The sequence below is a fragment of the Rhincodon typus genome, chromosome 17 (genome assembly GCF_021869965.1).
Source record: "Rhincodon typus isolate 14 chromosome 17, sRhiTyp1.1, whole genome shotgun sequence".
Taxonomy (NCBI): Eukaryota; Metazoa; Chordata; class Chondrichthyes; order Orectolobiformes; family Rhincodontidae; genus Rhincodon; species Rhincodon typus.
In genome coordinates this window covers 17,146,231-17,154,937 of record NC_063348.1, presented here as the reverse complement: position 1 = coordinate 17,154,937, position 8,707 = coordinate 17,146,231, and the positions used below count along the sequence as shown (strand labels likewise).

At 40.6% G+C, this 8,707-nt stretch overlaps 1 protein-coding gene across 5 annotated transcripts in view; it reads left to right on the top strand.

Moving 5' to 3' along the window:
- The first annotated feature begins 209 nt into the window (after nt 1–209).
- Nucleotides 210–8,707, top strand: part of gtf2h1 (general transcription factor IIH, polypeptide 1) — a 64,191-nt gene continuing 55,693 nt past the window's right edge. For 2 of the 5 annotated variants that reach the window (XM_048607077.1, XM_048607076.1), the window contains exon 1: nt 210–427. The gene's annotated coding sequence lies outside the window, so the exon portion shown is untranslated. Of the gene's footprint in view, nt 428–8,654; nt 8,686–8,707 lie in introns of those variants that run through there. The other 3 variants (XR_007263966.1, XM_048607074.1, XM_048607075.1) reach the window with 3 other exon arrangements.

Sequence of the window (8,707 nt, the reverse complement as noted above, 5' to 3'; positions counted from 1 at the left end):
AAGGGAATGGCGGGGGGATAGTGAGACGGGCGCTGAGCAGAGGATGAGTGTAGGAGGAAGGAGAATGATGTTGGGGTGAGGGTATGGAAGAGGAGGATGTGGGAGGGATGGAGTTAGTACTGTGTGGGGATAACTGCCGTGTGGGCTGACGGTGGAAAACGATAAAAATTCAAACTCGGCGCCATTTCCCCGGAATTAGCGAGGTGGGTGACACGTCACTGCCGGTCACGTGTTGTCCATCCTCCCCCTCCCCTCGGAACCTTTGTCGGCGGGCCCCTTTGTGCGGGCACAGAGTTCCGGGGGGTCGGGATGGACGGAGGGGGCTGTTGACGGTAGATGTCAGAGAAGTTCGAGTCGAGTTAGGAGCTGGAGCTTGAATCTGAGAGAAAGAAGAGTTAGGAGGTATTTAGGAACGGGACAAGGACAGGTATGGCAAGAATAAATCGTATGTAAGGCGCATGTTCAATAGTGTACCCGGAATAGTCTGTATGTATGTCTGTTACATAAAGTCTGTCTGTACATCCGCAATGGATTATAGAACCACTAATGTGTCTGGGTTAACGGGCTCAGATGACATGTGCCCAGATCCTGTGTTACATATTGCGTGCCTTTTACCTGAAATAGAATGTAGATTTCACAATATGCTTGTTTAGAATACGCATCTGAGATTTTTCTAGTGTATTCAAGATGTAGTGTATACTTAATGTTCTATTATACCCAAAAAAGAAGCATGTTCTTTCTTCATGATACATGTATGAATATCTCAGTACACTCAGGGTAGAGCATGTATTTAGCAATGCGCCAGTATATCCTGGTCAGAGCTTGCATCCAGTAGTGTGCTAAGCTAAACTCTGTGGAGTAGTTTAGAAGGAAGAGCAGAGATCTCTCTGAAACTTGCAGAATACTGAGAGGCCTGGATAAAGTGGACATGGAGAAGATGTCTCTGCTAGTAGGAAAGACTAGGACCCGAGGGCACAGCCTCCGAGTGAAGGGACAACCCTTTAGAACTGAGTCGAGGAGAAATTTGTTCATCCAGAGGGTGGTGAATCTGCGGGATTCATTGTCCCAGAAGGCAGTGAAGGCTAAGTCATTGAGTGTTTTTAAGACAGAGATAGGTTCTTTATTCGTAAGGGATCAAGGGTTACGGGGAGAAGTCAGGAAAATATGGTTGAGAAACATATCAGCCATGATGGAATGGTGGAGCACACCAGAGGGACCAAATGGCCTAATTCTGTTCCTATATCTTATGATCTTATCTCATAGTGTACACTGGGAGTAGAGCTTGCATCCACTATGTGCTAACACATCTGACACGGTGTACATCTCATAGACAAAGTCAGAAGTCATACTACACTAGGTTATAGTCCAAGAAGTTTATTTGAAATCACAAGCTTTTGGAGCTTCAACTGAAGACGGACCAGCTACAAAAGCTTGTAATTCAAATAAATCTGTTGGACTACAAGCTGGTGTCGTGTGACTTCTGACTTCGTCCACTCTAGACCAACACTGGCACTGGCACCTTCACCTCCACTACATCTCGTGGAAACACAGAAAATTCATTAGGATCATTAGATGATCATTCTACTCAGCCTGTTCCTGCTTTTCCCTCACATCCATTGATCCCTCTAGCCCTAGTGCTACATGTAATTCTTTCTTGAAATCATAAAATGTTCAACACACTGCCATCAAAACGCCATCGTCTTCCCTGGCCAACATCTCTGTATCAGACTGGCTGCAGTGCTCCAGCGAAGCTTGGCGCAAGTTGGAAGAACAGCACCTCATTTTCTGCTTGGGAATTCTACAGCCTTCTGGACTTAATATTGAGTTCAATAATTTTAGGGCTTGAGCATCTTTCCCCACACTTTTCACCACCCCCACATACCAGGCCTTGTCATCAATTGGACTGCTACCACACCACCCATTGTCAGCCACCGTTAACAGTTATTCATTCCCCCAGATTGACCTTGAACCACTCTTCAACCAGATTCTGTCCAACTGTTCTCCTCTCTCTTTGGGCTCTAATTCCACTTATCATTTACTCTCTTCCCTCCCCCCACCACATTTTCTGTATTAAAGCCATCAATTCCTAGCTATGATCGTTTCTGAAGAAGGGTTACTGGACCTGAAAAGTTAATTGTGATTTCACTGCACAGATGCCACTAGACCTGCTGAGATTTTCCAGCAATTTCTGTTTTTGTTTCAGATTTCTAGCATCTGCAGTTCTTTCTTTTTTTTTGTCTAATGTTTTAGCCTCGATTGCTTTATGTGGTAGTGAATTCCACTGGCTCACCACTCTGGGTGAAGAAATTTCTCATCTCAGTCCTAAATGATTCGCTCTGTATCCTGAGACTTTGACCCCTGGTTCTGGACTCCCCGTTATGGGAACATCCATCTTTAATCTTCCCTGTCTACTCTGTGTTAGAATTTTATAGGTTTCTATGAGATCACGCCTCATTGTCCTAAGCAATTCAACCTCGTCTTATGTATCATCCCGCTATCCCAGGAGTCTGTCTGGTGTGGCACCATATTCTGGACAGAGTGTACAACCTGTAGGTATGCTGATAAACTTCAGATGAGTGACCAATAATAGACATATTCAGAGTATAATATTAATATGTACAATGACATATCATTTTATAATGGGAAAAAAATTAAAGTTAATTTGAGTGCAGCACAATAATGTTCTGCTGGTATATCTTTGATAGAGTGAATATCTAATATATAGTACAAAAACATTGCAGAGTCCATATGTGATAGTGGAATACAATAAGCAACAAAAGGGGAACGAAAATATAGAAGCTTATAGATCTAGGTTCTAGCATTTGATCTTATATTCTCTAGATGCTTGTTGGGGAATTATAAAGGTATAACTAAGAACTATACCTTGTTTATATCTAACTTTTATCAACACTATGATGTGGTTACACCCTATAGTAATAGATTAGATGGCTTTGCGATCTCGGGCCTTGTGGTCGTGGTGAATGTTGAGACTTCACAGTTAAGTGAGTTTGTGTGAAACTGTTGCTGGTTGATCTTTCAGCCTTGAACCTGGACTCCAATCCAGTCCAGAAGTATGAGATTAAAGTCTGTTTTTTCTGCTGATTATTTGGGTCCTGTATGAAATTGGTTTGGATCACCTTAGTTGAGTTCCTAGCAGGCATGAATCTACATGCAGAACTTACACTAATTGACAATCTCTTACACTGAGGCCACAAGCTGGTTAGTATGACGATAACGGGAAGAATGTCACACTGGTGCAGTATTGAGTACTCTTGAGGTTTGGAATGAGGGATATATTTACACTGGGCTAGAGATAACTTTATGTATCTGATTGTGCAACCTTGATACAAACACTAGAAAGAATGAGTTAAGTTTTCCAACACCAGCATCCCTCATATTGATCAGCACAAAAGGAAATTAAAAATTAAGGCAAGTGCCCAAAGTAGAAAAGCAGCAGCTGTTCTAGTTTTTTGTAACTCTACTGCAGTACATGGCTGAATATAATAGGATCCAAGCAGTGACATTGCCATTAATAGTGTGGAAGTAGGCAATTCAGCTTAACCAGTAGCCAAACAACTGGTGAAGTTTCTGCTGCCAGAATCACCCAGCTTAACAGTTGCAACATTTCACAATCTATTTGTAATGGACAAGCCAAAGGCTGAATGAAATATTTTTCAACATTTACTTTTCAGATTCACCTCTCATTTCTAATCAGTGTATCATGTTTTGTATCTATTTTTTGCATTTGATGAGCTCACTATTTTACTTAATAAAGTCTGATTAAATTGGCTCTTGTTAAAACATAATGCTTTTAACTAGGAAAGTTATGCATAAGGGAAGGAATCCTTTAAAATTAACCTAGTTATGACCACCTAAGGGAAGTTAAATAAAGAAGGAGTACCAGTTCATCTGTCCTCGCCTGGGATCATAATGAACTGGCGTCCCTTGCTGGGATCTGTTCTTGATGAAATGAAAACCAGGCAGGAGCTTGAATACAATATATTTGGGGAAATTCAAAAAAAGAAGTAAAATAAAACGTTAGCTACATGAACTAACAACGAGGGCAATTAAGAATTTTAGCAGCAAAAGAAAAGCAAGACTGTGAGTGTTTGCTGAAGGTTTACTGGAGCAATAGCAGTATGGTGATGGATTTGTGGAATGTATACCAAATAGTTTTCTAAATTAGTATACCCTGGAGCCAACTAGGGGAGTGCCCTGTTAGGAAAAGTTGAGTTGACTAGACCTTGTATTCCCTGAGGCTTAGAACAATGAGAGGAGATTTGATTGAAACATTAAATTCTTTAAGTCACTTGATGGTAAATACTGAGAAAATGTTTTTCCTGGTTTCAGCTTCTGAATAAAAGGTTTAGACTTTTAAGACTGTCATCAGGAGAAATTTCTTCACACGAAGCATTGTAAGCACCCAGAAAACAATGGATGCAAAGTTCTCAAGTACTTTCAAGGCATTGATTGATAGAGGGATAATGTGGACAGGTGAGGTTAATGTAAAAAGTCCGTCCTGATTTTACTGACGGGGGGAACAGGATCAAGGAGCCAAAAGGCTTACTACTATTTCTTGTGTCTATCTTCAGGAGCAGAATCAATTGGGAACTGTAAAAAGATAAATGAGGTTTAGTTTGGAGAGTATTGCAAGGTTTCAAAGTTTAGCAAGGTGTTGAATAGAACCAAAATAAAAGCCAGAAAGGCTGTCAAGGTAATCTAGACTGACCTGTAGAGAGTGGCCTATGTCAGTTTTCAGGCTATGTGAATTTAGTTTGGCTAATAGCTGATTGTTGGGAAGTTGAGACTCCCTGGTGTTTGAGGACAAACGGTGGATTTAAATTTTATTAGAACATCACTGATTTTCAAACAATTCTGGTACAACTATTGTTACATTCCATGAATTTGTTTCTGTTACCCTTACTCTTTAACAAGGCTTCAATTTTTCATCTTTCTTTGATTTTTTTTATTCTTTTACTTCTGGTATAGAATTTATTTTCTGTCTTGCATTTTTATTTTATATGTGACATTTCTTTCACTTAGAGTTTTCACTTTGAGCTGTGGAGTTTTCCTTTGGCAATATTTGTTGTTTCTTTTTAATAACAACTCCTTCTTGGTATACTCTGTCAAATAATATTGGGCAACAGCTTTCATGACTAGGTGATGATAGTCAAAGTCTTAATTGTTAAAGCACTATTGAGGAACTAAACATGCATACTTTGTAGCCTTTTTGTAAAATGGAATGTTTTGACTTTGCAGTATTTGCAACCCACAACAGACCTTTCACCCAGGTTTCTTCTCTGGGATCATCCATTGATTATCTTGGCAGACAAGCTGCCAATACCACTGTGCCTTCCTTTCTATGCCTCTATTTTCCCTATATTTCTTTGGGTAAGGATTCACTGGTATGTCCCGTTCTCCAGTGTCTCATTCAGATGGTCATTCTTCATGCACTAACCTTGATAATGAACATGTAGAATCATAGCAGACGTCACATCATATCTTATTTCAGATATTACTAACAGTCATGTTAGCAGCTAAGTTTATATTGTTGTGTGCAATCTTTGAGCATCTATGTCTATGCTGCTGAAGGCCTGTTCCCCCAACCTCCCTCACCCCAAAGCTTTGTAATAGAGCTGCAAATTGTTGTGAAAAAATAAAGCAAATGACTGTATTTCATATCACCTAAGGCGTTTATTGCTGTATATATCAGATAAATCCAGATTAGTTGCCTGATAAATTTGAAATACTAGAATTTTTTATTTCTGTTCCATTGTTACCATTGTGCTTCATTCTCTAGATGGTGGGAAGTGAGGGGAAGGTGTCCAGGGGTAAATATTCTAGATGTCCTGTTTTTCAAGCTGACATTTGAGGACAGAACCTGACTGGGTTGAGTCATAATTCATGCATGAGTTTACTCATGACACTCACTGTGACTCAAGTTTGATGCCCATGAACTATGTAAAGACGACTTTCCTTATTCACTTGGTTTCAACTCTAAATTTACTCAACCTTCTAAATGACTACCAATGAACAAAATGGTCTTTCCCTATTCATTCTATCAACGCCATTCATAATTTAAAAAGCCGTTTTTTAAACAATAGCAAGACAAATTCCAACAAAAGATAGATGCAACAAGCATCCTAATTAATAGCTCTTTAAGTGGTTTAACTTCAAATTTTGTTGATAATATGCCTATAAAGTATTTTGGGTTGTTCTACTAAAGCAACAGGAGTGTGAGTTATCCTTCTGTAGTTCCCGGTTTATAAGCGATATTCCGAAAATAACACTGAAGATCACAGACATCTGGGTTAGTCTTTCAGAATCTAGGACCAAGAGGGATGGAGGCTAAAAGTCTGTCTGGTTTGCTGTGGAAGTTTGCACTCCGATTGAAAAGACCAAAGTCATGAATTAAGCCAAAGCCAAAAGATTCACCTAACACGTGCTAAAGGGAAGACCTCTAGTAGTACACTCAGTGTGAAGGACGGTTTTGGGGTTAGAAGTTAACCAGGTTGAGAAAGGAAAAGTACAGAAGTATATCCTGAGGAACCAAGAACTTACTGATTCTGGTAAAGTTTAATGTCTACTTAAAGAATAGTGCGACATATGTGCAGTGAATTGAGAGTTTTCAATTGTGCTAAAAACAAAAAGGAAGATATTCTGCTCTGTGGTTTAAAGTATAAGTTGCCCACAAAGGTAGAAAGAAAGAAAAAAAAAAGGGATGAGCAAGAGGCCAGAATTAGAGGAGCAAATAGATCTCCGAGAGATTCAAAACTAGAAGAGCGTGTAGAATTAGACAGGATCATGAAGGACTTGAAAGCAAAGATGAGAATTTTAAATTAAGGTATTTCTGGACCACTGCAATATATAAGAACTATATCATGTGCATCGAAGTTTGATTTCTTTGTCTGATTTGTATAATGTTACCATTGCATTAAATGACTTTGGTCTGCAAAAGCCTGCTGGCCTAAGATCATTGTCTGAAAATATTCCTTAGTTCAGAGGAGACTCTGAGCACTTGAAGATGTATCGAGGTTGAGGTTGTTGGCTTGCTTGCCGAGCTGGCTGGTTGTCGTAGAGACGTTACGTTACTCTGCTGGGTAATGTCATCAGTGCGGCCTCCGATGAAGCGATGTTGTTATACTCTGCTTGGTATTTATATGATCTGGTCTATTAAGTTGGATTGTGTCATTTCCGGTTCTGTTCTGCATAGGTTTGTATTTGGGGTTGAATTCCACATGTTTGCTGATTGAATTATATGTTGAAAACCAAGCCTCTAGAAATTCCTGCGTATGTCTGTAGTTGGCTTGATCTAGGATGGTCCTGTTATCCCCGTTAAGTTGATGGCCTTCATTGTCCGAGTGTATTGAGATGAGGGAAAGATCGTCATGTTGTTTTGCTGCTAACTGGTGTGTGTGTATCCTGGTGACTGGTTTCCTTCCGGTCTGGCTGATATAATGTTTGTTGCAGTCATTGCAAGGTATTTTGTAAACTGTGTTGGTCCTGAATGTCATGAGTATTGGGTCTCTGGTCCTTGTGAGTGTTTGTCATAGTCTGGCTATGGGTTTATGTGCTACCATGATTCCTAATAGTCGTAGGAGACTCGTCAGTTCTGATATGTTCTTGATATAGGGTAGTGTGGCTAGTGTATTGAGGGGTACTGTGTCTTCTTGGCGTTGTCTACCTAGTAGGTACCTGCGGATGAAGTTGTTGGGATATCCATTGTTAGCAAAGACCTTGTGTAGGTGCTCTTCCTCCTTGCATAGTTCTGGCATGTTGCAGTGAGATGTGGCCTGTTTGAATAGTGTCCTAACACAGCTTTGTTTGTGGACGTTGGGGTGATTGCTGTGGAAATTGAGGACTTGGTCAGTGTGGGTTGCCTTCCTATATGCTGTGGTTTGGAACTCCCTGTTGGTCATTCGTTCTACCCTGACGTCTAGAAACAGAGGTTGGTTGTTGTCTTCCTCTTCTCTCATAAATTTCATCCCGGTGAAAACGTTGTTGATGAGATGCTATGTCTTCTAACTTGGTGCGTTTAATGATGGCAGACGTGTCATCCATGTATTGGATCTACAGTTTTGGTTGTATGAGGGGGAGGGTAGTGCATTCCAGTCTTTGCATGACTGCCTCTGCAATAAGTCCCGAGATGTGTGACCCCATAGATGTGCCATTGATTTGTTTGTATATTTGGCCATTAAACATGAAGTGTGTGGTGAAGCATAGGTCCAGTAGTCTGAGTGTGTTGTCCTTGCTAATGGCGCTGTTTGGGGTCGACGTTTCTGCTGCATCCAGTAATGTGGCAAGTGTTTCTTTGGCTAGTGATATATCAATGGACATGAATAGTGCTGTGACATCAAAGGATACCATAATCTTGTCATCGTTGATTTTGTTCTTGAGGTTATTAAGGAATTCTTGGTTTGAGTGGATGGACTGGGGTGATCCATCAACCAGGTGTTTCAGTCACTGTTGGAGTCCTTGGCCAGTTTGTGTGTAGGTGTGCTTAGTAGGGAGACAATGGGTCTGAGGGGGATGTCTGGTTTGTTTACTTTGGGAAGTCCATTGAAGTAGGGGGTGTTCAAGCCTTCTGGTTTCATTTTCATGTGGTCTGTCTTGGTTATTTGTCCTGCATTTTTTAGTCTCCTCAGCATATGAGTGACCCTGTGTTGGGTCTGCCTCCAGTGTTGGGTCTGCCTCCAGTGTTGGGTCT